The sequence below is a fragment of the Equus przewalskii genome, chromosome 10 (assembly GCF_037783145.1).
Source record: "Equus przewalskii isolate Varuska chromosome 10, EquPr2, whole genome shotgun sequence".
NCBI classification, from domain to species: Eukaryota; Metazoa; Chordata; class Mammalia; order Perissodactyla; family Equidae; genus Equus; species Equus przewalskii.
The window spans coordinates 54,726,181-54,753,201 of NC_091840.1; the positions used below are offsets into that span (position 1 = coordinate 54,726,181).

The 27,021-nt window shown below is 39.8% G+C and overlaps 1 long non-coding RNA gene across 1 annotated transcript in view; it reads left to right on the forward strand.

Annotated features, from left to right (window-relative positions):
• Positions 1 to 19,454, forward strand: part of LOC139073966 (uncharacterized) — a 47,724-nt gene extending 28,270 nt beyond the window's left edge. The window contains exon 3 of the long non-coding RNA XR_011523205.1: positions 19,100 to 19,454. This is a non-coding gene — a long non-coding RNA (uncharacterized lncRNA). The remainder of the gene's footprint in view (positions 1 to 19,099) is intronic.
• Positions 19,455 to 27,021: the final 7,567 nt, after the last annotated feature.

Here is a 27,021-nt window from a genome sequence, read left to right on the forward strand (position 1 = left end):
TCTCCCTCTCTCTCTCGCTCTCTTAATAAAGTTTTTACTTTCTGATATAACATAAGTTTTTGTTTGTTTGTTTGTTTACTGGAAGCGTACTGCATGTAATGTGGGAGAAATACCGTCATTTTAAAGGTAATCAGTTTTACATATGTGTAGACCATAAGTGACAGTTAAATTACTTTTTGGCAGTATGAATTCAGTCTGATTTCAGGCACCCCAAACCCTGATAACCCAGCAGAAAGTTAATGTCGGTGAAGGACGAGTCCTATCATTGGGTAATAAACTTCCTCTTTTGTTTCTTTTTCCCTCCATCAATTTGTCCCCGCACTGGCCTTCTTCCAGTTCCTTGAACACGTCAGGCATTTTTCTCCTTCAAGGTCTATACCTTCCTTCTTCCCTCAGTTTAGATGTTTTTCCTCCCCATTTTTTGCCTGGATACACTTTTCTTATCTTTTGCATAACAAATTAAATGTAATGTCCTTCTTGTAACCACCCCTGACTAAACTGCCTCCCTCTTGTTCTATCTCAGCACTGTGTTCTTTCCCTCTAGATTTGCGCTGTCCAACAAGTAGCCACTAGCTGCATGTGGGTATTTAAGTTTAAATAAACTAAATTTAAATAAAATTTAAAATTCAGTTTCTCAGCACATTAGCCACATTTAAAGTGCTCAATAACCACATGTAGGTAGTGGCAACTATAGTAAACAATGCAGGTATAGAGCATTTCCATCATCACAGAAGTTTCTCTTGGAGAGTGCTATGTCTAGATCACTTCTTATAATTTCTAATTTAGGTTAATTTGCACAGGAATTTTTGATCGGTCATTTGATGTTTGCCTCCCTCTGGACTGTGTACTTTATGAGCACAAGAATTATAGAATATTGGTCAGTGCTTTGGCGGAAAGTTGGAGCTCAATAAATATGTTTTGGATGAAAGGATGGCATGAGTTAAATCCAAAAATTAGTAGATTGAAAGAATACGCAAGAGAAGAAACAAATGTGCAGATGAAAAGCAGTGTCTTTGTATTTCTACGTCTAGTTGGAAAAAAAATCAAAGTAAACTGGAGGAAAAAAAGTATCCTGATAGAGTAAAAGCACTTCTGTCCCACTTTACTTCCTAAAATCAATTGAAGGCAATAAGAAGAATGAAAAACCACAGAGAAGTCACTGTCTTCAGTGAAACTGGGAAGCATCTGCACCCACAAACCACAACCTGTGAAATATAGCTGCTACACAGTAAAGTTGGATCGAATTAGTGGCAGATATCAAGAGTGAACATCCTCCACTGCGTGGCGCAGAGAAATCCAAGTGTATTTCCATCACCTTAAAAAGACCAGCCAATAGCCCCTTGCTGGAGCGTCTGAGTGTGGGGGAATGTTCGGGCACTGGGAACATCCCCGAGTCCCATTCCGTGATAGAGAGTGGCTGGGGTAGCTGAGGTTGAAACATTCATTACATAGACACGTTATCTTTGTAGAAAGCCAGTGGTCTGTATGGTGAAGTACAGAGGTAGCAATCACCCTCTGCTGAAATGAAATACACACCAAATCTCCTCCCACAGTAATCTCACATACACACACACACACTCACTCATGAAATATGTAACCATTCCTAGTGGGAGGGGGAAAATGAGCCCTTAGCAGAGGCCCCCTCCAGAGGTGGAGGGAAAGTGCCCCATGCCCTGAAAAATATCCTCCTGTACGCCTCATCCAATGTTTTAGCAAACGATTGACCCAGAAAAAAACTGCCCTCATTCAAAGATAAGTAATAATCAGAAAAGAGCCCGTCTGAGAAATAGGCATGGCTATAACTAGATAGAAGGAAGAAAGAAACGTGCCAAACAAAAGCCAGATGGGGAATATGCATCAGAAGAATGACTTTGCAAAGCAGAAGAACAGTACAAACAAACATTTATCCACAGACTCGAAGAATTTTTAATGATGTCTGTGAAACTCAGAGCTCAAAGAAGAGATACGGGGATCAAAGAAGATATGATAAGGCAACAGAAAGAAATAATGTGAGCTGAAAGAGCTCCAGGAAAACGTGCAAGAGAAAAAAAGTCACCTCAAAAAGCTAAAGCACCCTGGAATTGCAAAAATTACAATAAACACTGCTGAGAAAGAGAGATGTGAAGGACAGGCTTAGAAAAAAAGAAATGAGCAAAATATGCGAAAAGGAGTGAAAGAGCTACAGCGAAAATGAGATACAGTGGCTAAACATGCACGTGATTGGTGAACCCCTAAAGGAAACTAAACAAATGAAGTAGATAGAAAATATTCAAATATACAAGAGAGGAATATCTTACAAAACAAAGGAGGATATTTGTCTTATGAGTGAAAGGGCACACTGTGTTCCAAGAAAAGCTGGTGCAGAATGATGAGCCAAAACATATCTATTAAATTTGCTGTGCCTCCATGATTGCAGATAGGATCCTACAACATCCGGCTCCACCTCTATACCTCTCTCCAGCCCTCCCCCACACATGAATAAACAAACAAAAAACAAATCTTTCGAAGCTACCTGGAAGGGGTGACAAGATCAATCTGGCTTCAAAACTCTCTAAAGCAACATATGTCTACAGTTCCTCAGATGTGAGAAATGAGACCAAATGTTTTATACCAAGACAGACATGTTCAAATACGCAAGAACAAAATAAACGTAGACTATACAAACTCTTCTGGAAAGAAAGACAACTGATTGAGATTTCCAAGAGAAGAATAGAGGAGGCACGATAAAAAGATGGAAAGTGTTCTTTAAATCAACCTAAACAAAAACTGAAAATTACTGCCACAGAAAAAAATATAAATTGTCCTTAACGTTAAAAAAGTAGAAAGCATAATAAAATATGCTGCTTGGAGGGTATTCTTTTCCTGAAAAACTCCTTGTAAGGTGAATTATCAAAATAAAACATAATTATAGTTGCAATTGGTGGTATGCAAGCCATGCAGTTATAAATAAAACATAGCCACTGGATGTTTGAGTAATTGAGTCCTTATGTTACAAAATAAGAAATGACAAAGGAAATCAATAAAAACAATGTAAATAATGCATGGGATCATCACTATTATGAAGCAGCAAATCTTGGACATACCAGGAGGAGGAGTTACTGTAACCTGTGCCAATCACACCGTGGAGAGGATGGCTGGAGAGTGGTTCTCGGTACAGATGTGGGTATGAGGAGATGCGTCATGGCAGAATTTCTTGTGTATCAGCATTCCCATAATTCTCATGGAACTATCTCAGAGTTGTTGTTATTGTTGGTGCCATTGAGTCGATTGCAGCTCTTAGCACCCCTGTGCACAACAGAGCAGAGCCCTGCCTGGTCTTTTTGGTGCCATCCTCTCAGCTTCCAGCGCTCTATCAGACAATGCTCTGCTGCTATTCATAGCATTTTCATGGCCAGCTTTTCAGAATTGGGTGGCCAGGTCCTTCTTCCTATTCTGTCTCAGTCTGGAAACTCCTTTGAAACCTGTCCACCACGGGTGACCCTGCTGGTATTTGAAATCCCAGTGACACAGCTTTCAGCATCACAGCAACACGCAGCTGCCACAGTATGACAACTGACAGACAGGTGGTGTGGTTTCCTGACTGAGAAATGAACCCAGGCCGAGGCGGTGAGCATGCCGAAATTTAATCACTAAACCACCAGCTTATGGTATAACTCTGTAACTAACAAAACCGGCTAGAGGTGAGCAGGATAGAAGCTTAAGAAAGTGTCATTCTTTGGTTTCCTCATGGTTCATAGAGAAAATCAATAGCCTCTGCTGCGGGTGACAAAGAAACAGACATTCGTAGGGTTAAGTGATTGCATAAACATTCATATCTGTCATATGGAAAACATACACCACAACGCAAACACATATTGCAAAAGGAGGGAAGAAAGGAAGTATTTGTAATAAAGTGACGTCTTACCAGCAAGGCTTCCCCTGAGTGAGCTCCCTGTATAAACAGCATCACTCCTCCCCATTGCCACGCGCCTCATTCCCACTACTCCAGTTTTCACCACAGCGCTTAGCAGCACCCATCACGTATTCCCCGGGGGCTATTATTATTGTTGTTGTTGTTGCTGTTATTTGTTTCCCCTAATTAGAAGTTAGTTCCATGAGGACTGGAACTCTACTTGGTTCACTGCTGTATCTAAAATTGTACCTGGTATACAGTAAATGCTCAATAAATATTTTTTAAAGAAATGTACAGATGAAAACAGAAAACATAATACAAAATGAAATTACAGAAATGAAGCCAAACATAGATAACATATCAATGTGAATGAAATAAACTCATTTATTAAAATAAAAAAAATCTCAGATTGGGCGAAAAACATAAACCAAATCAAATACAGTGGTTAAAAAGATACAGGCTCTGAACTAAAATGCAAATATGATTTCCAAATCAAGGATTTATCAATTGTCCAGCATGCATAAATTATCCGTCCTCTTTTAAGCTGCGTTTCCGCCTCTTCTCCTAGGATTATTTTGAGGCTGTAAGCAGATAACCCATGCAAACCATGACTTTCAGGAGTGCTCACTGTATGGTGCCAGGTCCCTAAGTGTCAGCAGGAAACAGTAAAAGCAGAAGTGGCCTCGGTTGTCACAGGGTGATGGTAGTGATAATCCCAAAGCAAATGACTCAGAGGGACGGCAGTGAAAAGGATGGGTGTCATGACAGTGTAAAAGACAGGTCCGATGTGGTCTGCAGAGTGAGAGAAATATTCTCTAAGGAAGTGATATTAAGCTGAGACCTGAAGGATAAATAGGAGCTAGTCAGGTAAGGAGCAGGGCAGTGAGCAGAGAAGATGGGAAAACAGTGGTGTGTGTGGTGGGGGAGGGGACGAAGAGCACTCCAGGGGGCAGCAGCCTGTGTGAGCAGAATGCAAAACAGAGAAATGCCAAATAACACAACCTAGGAAAAGAGCATCATCCTGTAACAGACACTTGGGTTAACAGACGCTGGAAAGAGAATTTTTGTTATTAATTCATTCAATTCACTTAACAAATACTTATTTGAGCTCTAACGTGCCAGGTACTGTGTCAGAGGCAAGGCAGAGAGCCGGGTATGCGATGCCTCAGGAAGCGTACAGTACAAGGGGACGTGTTGAAAAAATTAATCCTAAGTACATTGGGTTTTACCATGAAAAAATGGCGGAGTGCTGCAGAAGCATATGAGCCCTGATTCAATCTGAGGTCAGAAAATCTTCCTAGAGGGAGTATCTTTCAGGAGACAACTTGAAAGAAAATTAATTGCCTCTCAGGGCTGTGAGGTGAGCTGGTCAACGCACTTGTGAAGGTATTGAAGTAAAAGCACATGTTGCATTGGAGGATCTGAAAGAAGTTCAGAGTGTCTGAGACAGAGAAACCAGAGACACAGAGAGCAAGAGCGAGCGAGAGAGAGAGTGAGAGAGCGAGAAGTACAAGAGGAGAGGAGCAGCTGGAGAGAAGGACAAGCCATGGCGGCTCTGGGTAAGGATTCGTGATGTCCTCAGTCCATAGGAAATCATTGAAAGGGGGGCGACCAATGTGTTTTATGTGTTTTAAGAGATCATTCTGGTTATTGCGTGGAAAATTGTTTGGAGCAGCCAAAAATGAAGTTAAGGAGACCAAGTGTATTTGTCAGTCTAGGCTTTATCTAACAGTAATAAACAACTCTAAAATCTCAGTGGTTTAAAAAATAAAAATATTTTCTCACACAGCGACACATCTTTCGTGGATTGCCCGGAGATTCTGCTCCACATCGTCCTCACTCGGGGATGCGGGCTGACAAAGTTTCCACCATGGAGGGTGGTTATTTGCCATCACGGGGACAAAGGAACGGGGCAAATCACTCAGCAGCTCTTCACAGAGCAGAGGGTCCCTGTTGTTTCTGCTGACGTATAAACGGCCAGAGGACGTACCTAACTCCAAGGGGCTTGTCCTTGGAGAAGCCCCAAGAAGTGCAATCCCACATTTGTCTGCACGAAGCAGAACCAGATCATCATAAACATCTAACGAACCACACCGATTAAGAAGATGCAACAGCATTCTAAGTAACAGATGACAGATGAGCTGTTAAGAAGGCATTCTAAAATTAGAATTACTAAAATTCATCAATTAATTGGATGTGGGAGTTGAGGGAGACGGAAGTGTCGGGGATCATTCCCTGTGATGGACAGGGGAAATGGATGGATGTGGTGACACATCCCAGCTTGGCAAACATAGAAGGTACATGTTGGAGTGGGAGCAAACATCCAAACGGAGATGTCATTGTCATCCAGATGGTACCTGAAGCCAAAGGAACATATTTGCAGAGCAGGGTAAGCAACTCATCCTATTTTGTCTGTTTTTTCTCAATTTTGGCACTGAAAGTGCCATGTCCTTGGCACCTTCTCAGGCCTGGACAAACTGTGACAGTTGGTCATGCCATGAGAGAAGGTGTGCGAATAGAAGGAACACTTAAGATAGATTCTTGAGGAAGACAACATATACTAGGCAGGTAGAGGAAGGGAAGCTGTCAAATGACATGGAGAAAAATAGTAACGAAGATGGAAAGCCAGTCGGAGGAGGGTGAGAGTCCAGAAACCAAGGGAAGAAAGTGTTTCAGGAGTCGGTGGTCAACAGCGCAAATGAAGCAGATCCAGGAGGACACAGGTGGAAGTGCCCGTTGCTGCGAGATGGGAAAAGAGCTGCAGCTGGAGTCCCTGGCACTCAGGCCAGCGAGCAGAGCGCCGACAGGGAGGGAGGGCTCGCGCAGACACTGGGGGCTCGCGCCTCAGGAAGGGCCCTGGGCTGGTCTCTGGCGTAGTGACCAGGTGGAGCAGATAACAAGGCAACTTCTCACACAGCAGAAAAGAGACGAGGCAATCAAGTATCTTGACCTACAGTTCCCTCCAGACCTCCTCAGGCCACTGGACTGCAGAATTCAAAAAGAACCCGTTTAACACACAAGAGGAATCAAAAAGGATCCTCCTTAATTATGCAAATGCAGCATATAGATAAAACTCTCTCATTCAAAGATGGAAAGAAAATGGCCAATTTGAGACCTATGAAGAGATTCAGAAACATAAATGAACTACAAGAAACATAAAGAAAATTTTAATAAACATCTGATTTTTTTCTCAATAAAACTCAATAAAGCATTGATTATGCAAAAAGGTGACGAATAAAGGAGCCAGAATTTCACTAGCAAGTTTAAAATTTTATTATAAACTCTATTAATTGGTACAGGCTAGCTACTGAAACATGCAAGAAAAACAGTCTCCAAAATTTTAGTGGCTTAACATAATGGAAGTTTGTTGCTTGACTATGAAACAGCATAATGCAGGTATTTGTCAGATGGTCTTCCACACAGTGAAGAACCCAGACCTTTTCCCTCTGGGGGTTACAAGAATCAGAGCTTTCCATTCTCCCTCCAAATAGTCTGTAATTGTAATGCAATACCAATGGAATCTGCTACCATTTTTGGAACTTGGCAACGTAATTCTAATGTTCGTTTCAAAGGAATAAAATCTTGAAAATATTATTTGAAAAAATAACATTAATGATTGGGTACTTGACCTCCAGAAATTAATATAAAGCTGCAATGATTTTCTTCATTTTATTTTTTTAACTTTTTATTTTTCAATAATTATAAATTCACAGGAAGTTGTAAAGACAGCACAGAAAGGTCTTGGGTCCCCTTCACCCAATTTTCCCTAAAGCCCAAACCACGGATTTGACATTGTACAACAGGATGTGTGTGGTGCTACCCCTTTCTATCATGTGTGTGGATTTGTGTAACCACCACAACAATCCAGACACAGAACTTCTTCATCATAACAAAGATCTCCCTCGAGTTCACTTCTTTCCCACCACACTCACCTCCCCCTCCTTGCCCCCATCTCTAATTCCTGGCAACCACTAATGTGTTTTCCATCTATATATAATTTTGTCACTTTGAGAATGTTGAGGAAATTGAATCATGCATTGTGACCTTTTGAGATTGGCTTTTTTCGTTCAGCGTAGCGCCCTTGAAATCCACCCAAGCTGTTGCACTGTACAATAGTTTACTCCTTTTCATTGTTGAGTAGTATTCCACGGTATGGATCTATCAGAGTTTGTTTTACCATTCACCTAGTGAAGGAAATTTGGTTATTTCCAGTTTTTGGTAATTACAAATAAAGCAGTTATGAACAATCATGTACATGCTGTTGTGTGTGTGTATGTGTGTTTGTAAACACAGGTTTTCATTTCTCTGGGATAAATGCCAAAGATGCAATTGCTGGGTAGTACCGTAGTTGGGTGTTTAGATTTTTAGGAAACCCCTAAACTGTTTTCCAGACTGGCTGTACTATTTTACATTCTCACCAGCAATGTATGAGAGATCTAGTTTCTTTGCATTTGGTATTGTCACTATTTTTTATTTTAGCGGTTATATTAGGTATGTAGTGATATCTCATCTTGGTCTTAATTTGCAATTCTTTAGTGGCTAGCGATGACGTTGAAAATACTTTCATGTGCATATACACTTATTTGAGTGTATACCCACTTTGGTGAAATGTTTTTTCATGTCTTTGTCCATTTTCTAATTGGGTTGTTTTCAGTTTTTTCTTTTTACTGTTGAGTTTGAGAGTTATTTATATATTCTAGCTACAAATTCTTCACTGAATACGTGGTTTGCAAATATTTTCTCCCAGTCTGTAGCTTGTCTTTTTATCCTCCAAAATGGGTCTTTTGCCGAGCAAAAGTTTTCAATTTTGATTAAATCCAATTTATCAATTTTTCCTTTCATGAATTGTGCTTTGGGTGTCATGTCTAACAACTCTTCACCAAGCCCTATTCCCAAATATTTTCTCCTATGTTATCCTCCAGAAGTTTTTTAGTTTTATATTTTGCGTGTAGATCTGTGATCCATTTTGAGCTGTTTTTTGTATAAGCTGTGTAGTTTAGGTGGGGAGTCTTTTCCCTTTCTTTGGATTATGGATAGCCACTTGCTCCAGCACCATTTGGTGAGACTACCCTTTCTCCAATGAATTGTTCTTGCCTCTTTATTAAAATCAGTGATATCTGTGCGGGGGTATTTCTGGATTCTCTATTCTGTTCCACGGATCTATATGTCTATCCTTCTGCCAAGAAAACGCAATCTTGATTATTTTACTATATAGTAAGTCTTGAAATTGGATAACGTGATTCCTCTCCACTTATTCCTCTTCAGAATTATTTTAGTGTTCTAGTTTCTTTGCCTTTACATATAAAGTTTAGAATAATTTTTTCTATGTCTATAAACAATTTTGCTGGGATTCTGATAGGAATTACGTTAAAACTTTTATATAAATTTGGTGGAAGTTGACCTCATCACTATGTCGAGTCTTCCAATCTATGAATAGAGAATATCCTTCCATTTATTTAGATCTTTTAAAAATTTATTTCATCAGCATTTTGTTTTTTTCAGCATACAAGTCCTATACATGTTTTGCTAGATTTATCTCTAAGTATTTTTTTAGTTATAAACTCTATTTTTAATTTCAGTTACCATGTGTGTGTGTTACACACACACAAAGTGATTTTTGTATGTTGGTCCTATATCATTTAACCTTGCTGAACTCACTTATTCGTTCTAAGAGGCTTTTTTGTAAATTTCTTGGAATTTTCTATGTGGATCATCATAACATCAGCAAATAGGGACAGCCTTACATCTTCCTTTCCAACTGACTGCTTTTTATTTTATTTTCTTGACTTATTTGATCAGCTAGAATTTCCATTTTCTTACTACGTTCAGTAGCAGTGGTTAGAGTGGGCATCCTCCCCTCGTTCCCAGTCTTAGGGGGGAAATAGTCTTAAACCGTAAAGTTTGATGTTAGCTGTAGGTTTTTTATGGGTGTTCTTTATCAAATTGAGGAAGTTCCTCTCTATTTCTGGTTTCCTGAGAGTTTTTGTCATGAATGGGTTTGGAGTTTGTCAAGCGTTTTTACCGTATCAACCAACATGGTCATATTGCTTCTTTAGCCTTTCAACATGGTGGGTTACATTGATTGATCTTTTAATTTTTTTTAATTTAAAGATTGGCATGTGAGCTAACAACTGTTGCCAATCTTTTTTTTTCTATTCTCCCCAAAGCCCCCCAGTACATAGTTGTATATTCTAGTTGTGAGTGCCTCTGGTTGTGCTATGTGGGACACGGCCTCAGCATGGCTTGATGAGCGGTGCCATGTCCACGCCCAGGATCCAAACCAGCGAAACCCTGGGCCACCAAAGCGGAGCTCGTGAACTTAACCACTCGGCCATGGGGCCGGCCCCTGATTGATTTTTGAGTATTGAACCAGCCTTGCATCCCTGGAGCAAACTCCACTTGGTCATGGTATATAGTTCTTTTTATATGTTGCTGAATTCTATTTGCTAATATTTTGTTAAGAATATTTACATCTATAGTCATGAGGGATGTTTGTCTGTAGTTTTCTTTTTTGTACTGTTATTGTCAGGTTTTGTAAATGAGTTGGGAGGGGTTTTCTCATTTTCTATTTTCTGGAAAAGATTGGGTACGATTAGTGGTAATTCTTCCTTAGATATTTGGTCGACTTCTCCAATGAAATATCTGTCTGAGATTTATTTTTCAGGAGGTTTATAATTACAAATTCAATTTCCTCAATAGTTACAGGCTATTTGAATTATCCATTTAATACTGGGTGAGTGGTGGTAGTTTGTATTTTTCAAGGAGTTGGTGCCTTTCCTCCAAGTTGTCAAATTCACATGTGTAGAGTTGCTCATAGTGCTCTGTTATTGTCTTCTCCATGTCTACAGCGGCTGCAGTGATATCTCCTGTTTCATTCCCAGTGTTAGTAATTTGTGTCTTCTCTTTTTTTTTTCTTTTTGCTGAGGAAGATTCACCCTGGGCTAACATCAGTTGCCAATCTTCCTCTTTTTGCCTGAGGAAGAGTCATCCTGAGCTAAGCTGTGCCAATCGACCTCTATTTTGTATGTGAGTTGTTGCCACAGCATGGCTGATGAGTGGTGTAGGTCCACACCCTGGATCCAAACCTGCGAACCTGGGTTGCTGAAGCGGAATGAACTGAACTTAGCCCCTAGGCCACAGGGCTGGCCCTGTGTCTTCTCTTTGTATGTCTCCTCCAGTCTTGTTGAGGTATGCCAATTTTATTCATCTTATCAAAGAACCAGCTTTTTTATTCTCTATTTTTTTTGTTTCCAATTTCTCTGATTTATGCTTTTTATTATTTTCTTCCTTCTGCTAGCTTTGGGTTTATTTTCCTCTTCTTTTTTAGGTTCTTAAAGTCCAAGCTTAGATTATTGATTTGAGACTTCCTCTTTTCTAATGTGTGCCTTTAGTACTGTAAGTTTCTCTCTCAGCACTGCTTTGGCTGTGTCTCACAAATTTTGTTATAATGTATGTTCATTGTCATTCAGTTCAATGTCACTTTTTAAACTTTCCTTGAGAGCTCTCCTTTGACTCATGGATTATTTAGAAGTGTGTTGGTGATGCTTCAAGCATCGGAGATTTTTCTGGTATCTTTCTATTCTTGATTTCTAATTTGAGTCCATTGTAGCTGGAGAATAGATTCTGAATAATTTCAATTCTTTTAAATTTTTGTGATCTGTATTATGGCCCAGGAGATAGTCTATCTTGGTGTGTGTTCTGTGGGCACTGGGAAAGAACGTGCATTCTGCTGTTTTAGGTGGCGTGTTCTATAAATCTCAACTAGATCCTGCTGGTTGATGGTGCAGTTAAGTTCTTTCACATCATTGTTGATTTTCTGTCTACTTGTTCCATCAGTTTTTGGAAGAAAGGTGTTAAGTCTCCAACTGTACTCATGGATCTGTTTTGTTGTCATTTCAGTTCTCAGTTTTTCCTTTGCGTATTTTCCATTTCTGGCATATGGTGCCTACACATTTAGGATTGCTCGATCTTCCTGGCAGACTGACCCTTTAATCATCACATGATTTTCCTCTCCGTCCCTGGTAATTTCTTCTGCTCTGAAGTCTACTTTATCTGACATTATCGTAGCTCCTCCTGCCTGTCTGGATTAATGCTGAATGATATACCCTTTCCCATCCTTTCACTCTCAACTTGCACATATCATTAGGTTTGAAGTGAGTTTCTTGTAGACAGCATCAAGTTGGGTCATTATTTTCTTTTTGTTTTCAACTGTTCTGTCCTTAATTGTGTATTTAGATCATTTGCTTTTAACATAATTTTAATTATTGATATGTTAAGGATTGAGTATGCTATTTTACTTTTATTTTGTCGTCTGTTTATCTCTTTTTTTTCATTTTTCTGTTTTCTTTTTCCTGCTCTCCTGTGATAGTTGAGCATTTTTTTAGAATTCCATTTGATTTGTCTACAATTTTTTTTTATTTTTGAGGAAGATTAACCTTGAGCTAACTACTGCCGGTCCTCCTCTTTTTTGCTGAGGAAGCCTGGCCCTGAGCTAACACCCATGCCCATTTTTCTCTTCTTTATACGTGGGATGCCTACCACAGCATGGCATGCCAAGCAGTGCCATGTCCGCACCTGGGATCTGAACTGGTGAACTCCGGGCCGTCAAGAAGCGGAACGTGCGAACTTAACCACTGCACCACCGAGCTGACCCCTACAATAGTTTTTAATGTCTCTCTTTATACAGCTTTGATAGTTGTTTCTTTAGTTATTACATTTTATATACATAACTTATACTGTTTACTGTTCATGTTGCCCTTGACCAATTCTGATGAAGTGCAGAAATCTTCTCTCTCCTTACATCCCTTTACTCTCCCCCATTTATAATATAATTTTCTTGAATATTTCCTCTACATACATTGAGAACCATATTAGACAGTGTCACAGCTTTTTGCTTCAACTGTCAAAAAACATAATTTGGAAAACCTAAAAGGAGGAAAAAAATGTATTGTGCTTGCCTATATTTTTGCTTCCGTATGCTTTCTGATATTTTCAGTCTCTCTTTTATTCTTTCCTTTATGTTCAGATAACTTCATTAAGCCGTTGTTTTAGGGTAGATCTGCTGGTGACAAATTCTCTTAGCTCTCTTTCATTTCATAATGTCTTGATTTTCTCTTTATTCCTGAGGAATATTTTCTCTGCATATAGAATTCTGGGTTGACTGTTTTTCCTCTTTCTTTCAATATATGAGAATTATTGTGCCACTTCCTTCTGACCTCTGTGGTTTCTGATGAGAAATCTACCATCATTCAAATTGCTTTTCCCCTATGGCTAATGCGTCATTTCTCCCAGTCTGCTTTTAAAAATGTTTCTGTCTTTAGTTTTTAGAAGTTTGACTATAATGTGTCTTGCAGTGGATTTCTTGCATCTACTCATTTATTCCTTTTTTTTTTTTTTTTTTGCCAATTTGGTAAGTTTTTAGCCATTATGTTTTCAAGTACTTTTGCACTCCCATTCTCTTTCTCGTCTCCTGGGACTTACATCTATTGTTATAGTCCTGCATGTCCCTGAGGCTGTGTCCTTTTTTTTTTTTCCTAAGTCAACTTTCCCGTCCTTTGTTTGGACTGGATATTTCTATTGTCCTATCTTCAAGTTCTCTGATTCTGTCTTCTCTCCTCTCAATTCTGCTGTTGAGCTCATCTGTTCAGTTTTACATTTTGGTTACTGTATATTTTAGTTCTAAAAGTTCCATTTGGTTTTCCTTTATATCTTATATTTCTTTGCTGAGGTATCCTATTGTCTTGTTGTAACTTTCTGTGTTCTGGGTATGATGAGTGATTTTTTAATTGAGACCAGGATATTTGGTATCATGTCATAATACTGTATCTTATTTAAATCCTTCTCCGGCACCATTCTGGTGAGTGAAGGGGGTGCCACCTTATTTTTTCCACATGAGTGGGCTTGGAAGGTCTAGCTTCTCCACTCAGCCTACACTGACATCTGGGGACCAGGGGACGGATTCCTTTTACTGTTGGGTGGGGGTGGGAGTTGAGGCTCCTATTAGATCCCCCCTGACACAGCAAAAAGAGGGTAGAACCCCTCATTAGTACTTCCCATGTGGCCTCCACTCACTTAATGGGGAGGGGGTTGGGTCACCTTGTTACCACTGAGTGGTGATGAAGTCCTGACTCTCTGCTGGGCTTCTTCTGACCCCACCTGGCAGGAGCATTAGGGCATCCTGTTAGAACCTGGCCATGATGAAATTCTGGGTTCTCCACTTGGTCTTTGCTGGAGGATGGCGTGTGTAGCCCCAGGTTTTCTCTGTGGTGTTTGGCTGGAGTGAGTCATTATGTTCTAAAAGTTTTCCATCTTGCAAGATATACCCTTTCCTGGTCCCTGGCTGGAGAGAACAGGCTTTTGTTGGGGTCTTTTTTGTCTGCACCTGTTGGTGTTTCATGGTTACTGATTTCTTCACTTCCAAGTATGGAATATATGAGGAAAATAGAAAACTCAGAGGACTCACCAGCATGTTGTTGCTTGGATCTTGAGACCCCTAGCCAGTCCACCTTCCTTGCATCTTTGAGAGTCTTCTTATGTTTCTTTTGTATACAATATCCAGGATTTTTAGTTGTACTTAGCAGGAGGAATAGGAAGATGTATGTTTACTCCATCTTCTTGGAAGTGGATGTCCAAACTATAATAATTAAACAGCGTAAAATGTGGAAGTGTTAAATATAGCAGGAATAAACAGAGCAGTCAAATAGATAAAAACTACTTTAAAAAACAGAATTCTTTAGCAAGCATTGAGAAATTATCTACCTAACTGGAAAAAGCAGAATTATATCTCTGCACATATAATAATTCAAAATACATTCCAGATAGATTAATTGTAGATTTAATTAATTTTTAAAGTACTGCTATATATGGGAAGAACATAAGCACATTATATAATCAGATAGTAATAAATTTGTAACATTCTACACACAAATGATGGCTGTCTAAAATACAAATAATTCTTATAAATCATTAAGAGAAATATGAGTACTATAGTTAAGAAACAATTACAAAAAGGCTCAAAGAGATCATTTGCATAAAGAACATAGTAGCTAACAAATATGGAAAAATGCTCGCCTTCTCAAGTAATTGGAGAAAGGAAAATGAAACAAATTAATTCCTTTGGGTTTTGGTTTGGTTTAGTTTGGCTCCTTTTGGGCCCTTTAAATAAAATGAAAGTAACAAAACTTCAGGCGGGTGCTCTGAGCTAGGTACTAACTGATAAAACCAATTGTGGTGGGAACCACATTAACACAACCTTCTTGGCAGAAGATTTTCCAATAAGTATCAAAAGTCACAAAGATCATGATTCCTTTTGACCAAATCATTCCATTTTGGAGAATTTATCCCAAGAGAAAGAAGATTAACATAAAGATTCATGGACAAGAGAGCTAATAATGTACGTATTAACAATAGTAAAAAGTAGTATAAGACTAAAGATCCCAACAATGAACAATTGGTTAAATAAATATTGGCATATCCACAGAAAAGAAAACCATATGTTTATTATAAACGATGTTGTACAAGAATATTTAATGCCATGGAAAAAATGCTCATAATTCATCACCAAGTAAAAAACAAAAAGCATATTACAAAGCAGATTAGATACTGATGCTATTTTAATAGGTTAAAATGTTTATAGAAATGGCATATTAAGAAAACACATTGAAATATCAGCACTTGAAATTTAAGTATTGGAACTATGATTAATTTTTATTTTTCATCTTTATATTTTTCTCTTTTCAAAATGTCTTTTTAAAAGCATGCTTTTACATTTAAAATAAAACAATAAGTGGATGTTCGGGATCTCTATTTCTTGGAGACAATTTCCACTGCTTAGTGCTGTCATCTGAGAGGCAAGCTCTTTTTAGCTTTTTATTCTGCCATCCGTAGCATTTTGGTTTTCTTTTTTAAGCTTGTTGCTTCATTGTTACAAGATGGCTGTTGCACCTCGAGGAATCACATCAACACTCCAGGTAGATAGAAGGAGGAAAAGAGTCCATCGATACCCTCTTCTTATCAGGACTCTTTCCCAGAAACCCCCTTCAGCAGACTTGCTTACATCTCACATGGCCAACCTAAACTCAAGGAGAGCCAAGGAATAAGTAAACAAATTTCCAGACCCTAGAGTAGATGATGGCAAGAGAGAAGGGCCTAGAAATGGATGCCGAGTCAGCCAACTGCAGTTTGTACATTGTATTTTTATGTAGAAAATTAAAAGCATATTTTGTAGAGTACAGCAATCGAATGTAGTGACAACCAAAATATGCAAGAATTGTGTTTTGCAGGCCCTGTAGAAAGCATCTGTGACATCTGACCATTAAAAGGAGTTAGGGGATGTACTTTCAAACTATTCAGGCTCTGATCCCTACATTGCAGGGGTGTGACACTATAAATTGTATGTCTTAATACTGAGAAAAGATTAGAAGGTCGATGTCGAGTACACATATCTCTACCATAAACTCTCTCGCAGGCACGTTGTGGATGCGACGGGGAGAGCGCTTTCAAGCTGGGTTTGGTTACATGAAACCTGAGTCAGCCGTGCAACGACTGCAAAAACATCATCAAAAAGCGGGATTGGTTGTACAACTGAAGGTAGCAAGCTGTTGGACAAAGAGCAAAGCCTGGGGTTCTGGAGATCTGAGGGTTCCATCACTCTCTGCTGCTAACAGCTGTGTGCCCGGGGACACATAATTAACGTTGACCAACTTCGGTTTCCTAATCTGTAAGCTCAGGGAGTGTGCAGAAAGGACTTAAGCACTCTGCTTAAGCACTCTGAACACAAGATGACTATATCCTATTATAATTGATATATTCTGAAAATTAACAACTGAACAGGTAATGAATCACACTAAACTTCTTACCGTGAGCTGACAGAAAGGAACACAGAGAGATCCAGAGGAACAGAGATGTGAGGAATCATTGGCTCCATGTCAGCTGCCATCATTCATGGTAGATGGTACAATCCACAGGGGAAATACAGCAGATATAAACCCTGAGAACCCAAGAGAACTCTATTGACATTATTTTTGTTCAGTTGGAGCAAGGGCTTAGCAATGCGATTTATTGAGCCCACTCAACTTAAGATTTGGAGTCCTTATTGATTTCGTTTCACTAACTAAAAAGAAGACACCTCAATAGTGAAACCAACGACAATGGTCAGGAAGCTGTCACTGGTAGGTACTAAAATCCTTCAGTCCAGGAATCAGAGGCCATATAAGGAACCCTACATTGGTACCATCAGATGTATCAACCTTCAGGTTCAGATGAAAGCGATGGCTGTGATGGAGTTGGAATTCTCACTCCATCACTTAGAGCTATGCAATAGTCAGCAAGTTACTTAACCTCTCTGTTCCTCCATCTCTCATCTGTAAATTGGGGGACAATAATTGTACCCAATCCTAGAACTGAGTAAAATTTAAAAATTTTAGTCCAATGCCTAGTCTGTAGATTATTATTATCAGAGAGGTAAGTTTTAATTCTTCAAGTAAGACAATGAAGTTGCAGCTAAGCTTATAAACTGTTACGTACTTAGTAACTTGTGGTGGATTTCTTAATTTGGGGAATAGAGTTTCTCTATGCAGAAATGTACAGAAATGGCAAAAGTAGGAAGTTTCCCATGAAGCTTGGGGAAGTTTTTAATAAAACACATTCAAGAGAATATGTACAATTTGGCAGAGAGTTGTTGCCTGATGCAGCTCAGGTACCTCTGCTCCCTGGAAGACGGCACAGAACAGAAGAGATAGAAGATCTCGACAGAGCAGGGGTAGAAATATGTCTTTGGATTTGGCTTGGACTATGTCTTTCAATAAAAAATGATAATTTAACTGGATATGGTCATGGAAATAGAATTGGAAGGGTTTGTGACTATTGTTGATTCCTACTTCTCTGGTTGGAAGCCTCTCCTGGATCCTTAACAGATGGTCCACTTCCAGTCCCTTAATATGGAGTGTTAAAATAGATCTTCAGATCAGTGGGGAAAGATTGGGTTGTTCATTAAATAGTGTTGAAACAGCTGGCTAACTGTGTGGAAAAACAAAGTTAGAACCCAATTTCAAACCAAAATAAACCACAGATGGGTTAAATATTTAGAGAAATAAAGAAACATGAAAATTTCAGAGGAAAGACAGGTAAATAGCAACAGACCTATATTACGAGAAAAGGCTTTATGACTATAGTACTTACAGCAGAAATTATAATGGGAAACATGACTGTTGCTTGCATTAAAAAACTTAAAATGTCCCTTTATAAAAAATACCATAGACAAAATAAGGAAAACAGTAACTTAAGGAAAATAAGTTCAATATATCAGGTTAAAGGGTTACTATCTTAAATACAGAAAGAGATTTTATAGGTGAATTAGGAAAAAGATGCTGTGTCCCCTTCTTCTCTACCCACCCTAATGTAGTAGTGACTATAAACAGGATATTTTAAAAAGAAGAAAGACATATGGCTAATAGATGTGAAGAAAATTCAGCCCCACATGTAACCAGCTACTTTTCATCTATCAAATTGTCAAGGATGAAAAGCAACAACACTCCCGGTTAGAGAAAGCCTTGGGCAGGAATATGCAGTTGTGTACATGAATGCTGGCGATGTAAATACACAAGAACTTTTTGGAGAGCTGGTGAGCCATGTAGATAATTTTTTAGAGAAAAGTCTTTGACAACTTCTAATAGTTATCCTTAGAAAATTATCGATGCCTAGAGATTTAGATCAAGGATGCCCACTGCAGCATAATTGGCACTCTCAACATAGAAAGTTGAGACATCTGTCATCTGGGGCTGGTTCATAAGGTCACGCGTCACTTAATGACGAGGATATGTTCTGAGAAATGCATTGTTAGGCGATTTCATTGTTTTGAGGACATCACAGGGCGAACTTACACAAACCTAGATGGTATAGCCTGTCACACACCTAGGCTATATGGTACTAATCTTATGGGACCACTGTTGTATATGCTCTGTCATTAACCAAAACGTCATTTTGCGGTGCATAACTGTAATTAAGACTTAGTTTCCATGATGGAATACTATGAAACCTTTTTTTAAAAAGTAATATGTCGATACAGAATGTCATCACAATTTTAAATAAAACACGAGCATAGTATAAGTCATTTATATTAAAATTCTCTATCTTGCTGTGTTTAGTACTTTTAACTTGCATCATGAAAGAATATTAATAAATGGCTGAAAATAAGTATCCCCTCCCCAGGCCAGTACTCCTCAGGACTGTCAAGGTCACGAAAAACAAGAAATGACTAAGAAACTGCTGCAGACCTGAGGAGGCTGGGAAGACTTGACAGCTAAATGCAGCGTGGCGCCCTGTGCTGGATCCTGCGACAGAGGACGTCAACAGAAAACTGATGAAATCCAAATGCACTCTGGAGTTTAGTTAAGAATAATGCACCAACGTCAATTCCTTGGTTTTGACAATGCACCACAATAATGTAAGGTGTGAACAATGGAGGAAACTGGGTAAGGGGCATGTGGGAACTCTCTTTATTGTACTATCCTTGCAGCTGTTATGAAAATCCAAAATTATCCCCAAATAAAAAGTTTACTCAAAATATCGAGACATTTTTTCAAAAGGTATATACCTAAGGAGTTAGATTGGGGTAAGAGACCTAAAGACTTTCAGATTCAATGTGTATAATTGTTTACAAAGACTATTCACATTATACAACGAAGGATAAACTTATTTAAAAGTAAAATGATATTATAGAAGCATATTTATGAAAATTAAATAATAAGAAAAAACAAATTATAACATAGCAATGATCCTATTTAAATATTTTTTAAGTTGGTGATTTGTTTTTTCTTATTTTTATATTCTAATTTTAAAACAAACATGTATTACTTATAGGATAAAAAATAATTAAAGTTTAAAACATTCCTGAAGGAAGGCATTGGTCAGGTGCAATTCTCAGACCTCTGGTGTTGTGAGTTGGAATCAGGGGTTTCTTGGTCGTGTACCTGTGCCTTCAAACATTGGCATCACAGAAACTTTGTCTCTTTCTTCTGTGATACATTTAAATAAATATATCTTTACTTTATCTATGACCCAACATATCTTGTCTCCGCTCAGGTCAGTCCATTCAAGACAGAAAGGTATAGATGAGAATCTTGATAGAAATAAAAAGAAAAAGAGAGAGAGCGAGAGAGAATAATTTAACAGCACGAAACATTATTTCTTGCTGGGTTGGTTATTTATAATACGATTTTCAGAGAAAATGACAGCCAGCTGATAAGAGAAAATACAGAATCACTAAACTTAAACACTGCTGTTGGAAAACTGAAGACAAAATGTAAATAACCATTTTGCCTATTTCATGTTTATCACATAATCATAGCACTACCATATTTGGAATAAATAGCTTAGTATTTGAATGCAGATGTAACTGATATTTATTGTAATATTTTGGACATGTATCCACATAATGCAATCTTTTCATATGCTTGTCTTACCCAGAAATGAATTTGCTGGATGGCTTCCAGGCTGTAATTTGGATCTATAAGAATGTAAATACCACATAATTGAGTTCCCAGCAGCTTTTAAGCTCATGGAGATTAAGCAAAGGCAGATGAAGGCGACTTCAGAGGCCCTAGTGACACAACTGCCCACGTCACTTCCCCCCTCCTCCGCCGAGGGCCTCCCATTCTCTTGGGCCATATTTCAAATTTTATTTCTGTGATTCTCACAGACTTTATGGGTTTCAAGAGCCTTCCTCACAAACATAATGACTTATCCTCTGAGGGTTGCCGACAAGTCATCTGGTAATTATAAAGCAGTGCATAAAGTACTGTAATTGGTGAAAATGTAAGATTTCACAGGATATCAAAAGAGAGGCACCTTGGAACATAGATACCCGGGCACTTGAAAGGCTTGCCAAGCTAGGTGGAACATCTAACGTTAGGCTTGAAGGATGAGCAGTCATTTCTCAGGTGAACTGGAGAGCAGGAAGAAGGAACAGTGTTCCAGGCAAAGGCAACTGCATTTGCAAAAGCCAGGCAGGAGATAGGATAGAGCCTGAAGGAACTGGACAGAGCAATGGAGCATAGAGTGTTAGAGGGAGGGGTGACGGCTGGGCCAGAGCGGGAGGAGTGGCCCCATCATGAAGGGCCTTGAAAGCCGTATTAAGGAGGTTGGATTTTATCCCAAGGGTTTTATGTGCTGAATTGCATCCCCTCCTTCCAAAATTCATACATTGAAGCTCTAATGCTCAGTAGTTCAGAATGCGACTGTATTTGGAGAGAGGGTATGTAAAGAGGTAATTAAGTTAAAATGAAGTCCTTAAAGTCAGCTCTAATCCAACACGGCTGATGTCCTTATAAGAAGAGGAAGAGACACGAGGGCTGGGCACACAGAGGAAAGATCACGGGAAGATGCAAGGAGAAGACAGATGTCTACAAGCCAAGGAGAGAGGCCTCGGAGTGAAACCAAGTCAACCTTGATCTGGGATTTCCAGCCTTCAGAACTGTGAGAAATAAATACTTGTTGTTGAAGTTACTCAGTCTGTGGTACTTTGTTACTGAAGCCCAAGCAAGCTCCTACTAAAGCAGGTAGGAGGAAACTGGTTAGATTTACCATTCTGAAAAATCCTTCAAGCTGATGGACAGAAGAGATAGCTGATGATTGCAGCTGCTGTGGAGGCTGTGCAGACTGTAGTCAGGACACTCACGAAGGGCGACTTCTAAATAGACGACAGTACAAATCTTGTGCCCACAGGTTGTATAACACCCACTTTGCAACCGCACAGCTGCATGAGGCAACCCTGATGACAGCAGATAGGTAAAGGAATCAGGAAGAAGTGAATAGATTTGAGAAAGACTCAATGATTTTTGAAAATTGGTTGAATACTGCTAGTAAGGGAGAGGAAGAGGTAAAGGATGAAGCTGTTTTCAATCTTGGGCAACTGGGTGGGTGGGGACACTTGCCGGTGCATAGGAAACTGAGGACGAAGAAGCACTTAGAGAGGATGATTGGGTCCTTTTTGGCTTCCAGTTTAAGGAATCAAATGAAGGTGTCCAAGTGGAGGTTTTCAATAGGAGATTGGAGACGTGAAGACACAGAATTTTATATGCATCACGATTTAAAGAGTCCGGTATTTTAAACCACAGAGGTTGATAAGAACAGAAAGAGTAATGTGTAAAATAAGAAAACAGCATAAAAGAAGTAAAAATAGGCCCTGCTGGCATCCCAACTCCTAAGTCAGAGGCTCATTATGGGAATGAGGCAGAAAACTAAGAAATATGGCGTCACCCATTCCCTTTCCCTCTTCTACCCACCCACTGGTTTCAGGAACAGTCAGCTCTTCGTGTCTAAACAATTGATGCTTGGCAGTGCCCTGGAAACATGGATAGTACATGCATGGAGTGATTCCCTCATTTGTTCAGCAAATACTAGGTGCCTACAGTATGTCAGATACTGTGCTAAGATTCTGTTAGCCAATAAAAACTGTCATGTTGTTCCCATTCTCAGCACAACCCAGATGCTTGGTCTGTTGCAGGGCCCCCAGAATTGTCATTCTAGAGACAGCATGGAAGAGCAAGGCTAGGTCTCTGCTGAATGCATAGCTGAAGTTGCTTCAAGAAAATATGTAGATTTGGAAAAGGTAGAAACAAGGCCACTGCCCCTCTCCTTTTATCATCACACATAATCAAGCGTTAACTATAACGTAGCTGAAGGTGGTACTTTGCATTTGGCATTATCTGAGCTGAAGTTCAGATAACACTAGTTATTACCTACTCCCCAAGTATCTTTTTTTATTCATTCATATACCTGAGTGCTTTTGTCTAGTTATTGGGGAGGATGCTTTGCAACAGGGCAAGCTAGGACAGAGGAGGCTGCGTGGAAACCACAGCTGACTGCCTGGTTTGTGCATACCTGGGAGGAACCCCTTAGGGACCACCTGAAAGTAATTGATGGCCAAGAGGAGAGGAGGATTTATTCTTGTTTGAGCTCAAAGTATTATAATTTGGGTACAGATATAAATGTAATCCCATTACCAGCCCCAGGCTGGTGAGGCCCAGAAACATTTGGGCAACATGAGATAAGCAAATATATATTCAAATCCTCTGGGAACCAGGGATAAGACCGTCTTGTTTTGTTCTGTTTTGTTTTAAAGAATACTTACAACATGAAATAACCATTAATGTTGATGTTTGACTTAAGATGGCAGTTTATTCAGCTTAGTAGCTCCATCAAGAGCAAAAAATTCATATGCAGGAGATTATAGGAAAGCAGGAAGCTTTAGCCTTTTGGCAGAAGGAAAGAGAAATAGTCAGCCATGACCAGAAGTCAACAATCCTTAAGCGGGTTGTAAAATCCAGACTGGAAACAATGGAGAAAACCATAATTAGCCATCCAGCCATGTCCCTGTGAGAGGATGGTGACACCACAGGAGGATCTGGACTTGAATGAGAGAAAGGTTTACATTTCTCCCAATTCTGGGTCAAATTTGATTCTAAGGCATTCTAAGGGGGCATTTCAAGTGCTTTTGTTGTTTCATTCTTGTTCAATACAATTTCAGCCCAAATGAGGAATCGCCTGGGGCTGGGAACTCTTTGGTTATAGAAATATGAGAAATGTAACAGAATTCTATCCAGTCCATAGAGAAATGAAAAATCTACAAGTAGAAACTAATTCTAGAAAACATACTCTGCATAGATGGATGTGTCTCCACCCAGTGTTCACCTGCCTTTGTTTTCTCATCATGCTGTAACATGGGTGAGCTGCCTAAAAAATAGCCATGGGACTTTATTGAGTTTATTGAGATTCTGATTCAGAAGGTCTGAAGCGGAGCCTCGGATTTTACATTTCCAAATGACACTGATGCTGTTGGTCCAAGTAGCACTTCAGTAAGTTTACTATTCTTATAACATCCCATAGACGGAGAAAAATCTCAGCGCCCTTTCCACCTAGCACTGCAGGAGAAAACTATCAGCTACAGAGCAATAATTTTCCTTGTGTCAGGCAAGGGTTTAATTCTAGGCTGCCTTCACATGATGGATGAGCCCTACAGATAATTACCAATTTAAAGTAAAGAGAGATCAATGTCAACTTTCTTAATCCCTGTTATCTGTTGCAGTTACAAAACACCATGTTCCAAAATACTGAATTTACTCAGAACTCTTCAGTTACTGGCAAACTGTCCATGCTACACATCTAATTTCAAATCTGCTTAGCTGAAAAGCATGGAAACTGTGTTACGGTCACTTCATGGAAGAGAGAGCACTGCGCTGGGATGCAGGAGACGTGAAATAAAGTCCCTGCTTTGTCACTCACTCGCTGTGTGACTTTGGGTAATGCCTTCCCTCCCTCTGTAGCTCAAATGTGAAGCAGATAGGACTGACTAGATGCTCTCTAGGAACACTTTCAGCTCTAGGGTTCCACATGCTATATAACATATTGGAACATAATTTAAGTTCTCACCAATTATTAGGAAGGTGTCTGGGGGGTGGGGTTAGTCATGAGTATTGATCCCCACAGTTTCACATCAGTGAGAACAGAGAGGTGAGCGCATAGTGGTAGGGGGCACTGGCTTTGAAGTCAGACAAATGTGGATTCAAATCCTGCCTCGCTGTGTTACCAGGCTTATGGTATTTCAAAAATGACTTGACTTCTCTGAATTTCAGTTAGATTGTCTATCTATGTTGTCTGATCTGTAAAATGAATAAGAAAATAGACACGTTCATTAGAATATTCTAAGCAGAGTGAACGACTGTTCTGGTTTGCCTGGAATTGAGGGGTTTCCCAGGAGGTGGGAGTTTTAGTGATAAAACCAGGACAGTCCCAGGCAAACCGAGATGGCCAGCCGTTCTCAATTCCCAGGCACCAGCTGTGGTGAGCCTGTCCAGCACACAGAAAATGTTCAATGGGTGTTAGCCATGGTTATTAATAGGACAGAAATAAAGGGGGTTCAGGGTGAATTTATATTCAACCAGAAAGTGATCCAAAATTGCTTTTTTGATTCCTGATATCAACTTCTTCAAGGTTATATGGTTCTCTTTCCTGGAAAAGGGAGAGAATTTGACATAAGTTCCCTGCTCTGTCATTCACTTGCTGGGTGACTTTGAATAACGTTGTCCACATTCCAGAGGCTCAGATGTGAAATGAGTAGTTGCTGTGTAACTGTGACATATGAAGCCACCCAAAATGACTGCCTTTCTGCAAAGTAAAGTTTTGAATCAAAGGACAACAGAGGCTCTCGATGATGAGACCATCACAAGCCTGGTGTGGGGACTCTGATGTGGCTGCAGATGGACAAAGACAGTGCTCAACAGTGCTGGAGGCAGCACCAGCTAGGACGGGGAGCAGTTGCCTTTCTAACCCCGATGTCATATACTGAGGCGATGCCAACATCCTTCTCTTCCATCAAGACGCTCCAGAGCTCATCCCTGTCAGGACGTATACTGATATGTGTCCTAGGATTATTAGCATAAGGCCTGCCTCCCACCACTGGCTCAGGGATTTGAGACTCATCCTGCTAGAAAGTCTCATGTATATAATTCTGCACAGACATTTAATTAAAGAGGATGTGGTAACCAAATTCCCTTCTCACGGCCACTTGGACTCTCTACCAATGCTGCTTTTAGAGCTTTTCTCCTCTTCCCTTCCTTTCTACTCTCTGTCCCTATGGCCCGCCCACTTCTGTGGGCTCTAGGTTCCAATCAGCCAGTCTCAAGGCTCACTCTTCTGGTTGCAAGCTGCCAGCCACACCAGTGCTCACACTTCTGTGGTTTCCATGTGAAAGCACATTGCTCTGTCCAGCTGAAACTTCTTCCACTTCGTTCAAGACCTAGGCTCACCCATACACCCTGATTTGGCCAGGACAGTCCTGGATTACACCTGGTTAACAATTAATTGAACCCCCTTTTACTCTCAAAAATGTCCTGGTTTGGAAGATAAACTATATGATCATGTTATCTAGAGTGATTCTCCAAGGATAAGGAGGACTTTCATCCTCCAAAAAGGGTGAAACATTCATAACAATAGTCAACACCATGGGGCTGGCCCAGTGGCATAGTGGTTAAGTTCGAACTCTCTGCTTTGGCGACCCAGTGTTCACACGTTCAGATCCCGGGCGTGGACCTACACACCACTCATCAAGCCATGCTGTGGCAGCATCCCATATATAAAATAGAGGAAGATTGGCACAGATGTTAACTCAGTGACAATCTTTCTCAAGCAAAAAGAGGAAGATTGGCAACAGATGTTAGCTCAAGGCCAACCTTCCTCACCAAAAAAAAAAGTCAACACTAGATAGGGTTTGAGGAGGAAATTCACCAAAAGAAACGCAGGCAGAAGTCTAACATCATGCTGAGGAATATCTGCTCCCGGGCCAGCCTTCATGGCTTAGGTACAAGAAAACAAACTTGTATTTCATAAGTGAAGCTGTGAGTTGTACTTCTTAAGAAAAAGAAAATACTGTAAAGAGGTTTATCATCAAGTAAACGGATCATCGAAATGAACATCAGTAATTCTACATTGGTAGAAGCTATTGGAGACGTGGCTCCAATAGTAGAAGGTGGGCAGCATGCATGGCCCCACGGAAGGACCCGGGGCTTTGGAATAAATCAGACTGGAATTAGGATTCTGACTTCTCTTCTAAGAGTGTGACCTTGGGCAAATGGCTTAATGTGTCTGAGCCCTAGTTTTACCGCTTATGAAAGGAGAGAGAACTCAGTTAAGCATTGGTTTTCAAACTGCGCTCTGCAAAGCCCAAGGGTGTTGACAGCGTTGCCTTTTAGACACTTGGGGGAAAGGGCAAGCTCGAGATCTCCCACCACTGCTCAAATGGAGTTCCCCTTTCACCTGTTTTACATCACTCAGTGAGCTCTCTTAAGATCTTTTCAATTCGATTTTAAGATTTTGATGAGTTTGAAGAAAAGATTTCGGTAGTAAAATAAAATGCATACACTTATGGATTATAAGGTATCTAGAATTCCTTCCTAATTATAGTATGTATGATTTTAAGGTCTTATGAAATGTCAGTGGTTAGAGAACTTACAGCTGGAGATGGACAGAAGATTCTTCTGATGCCTGCAAAGCTTCTTGCTACTAAGTGCAGACTAAGAGGGCCTGAGGATGTGTGCATTGGTTTATTATGGAGGCTGCCAAAGACCAGGATGTGT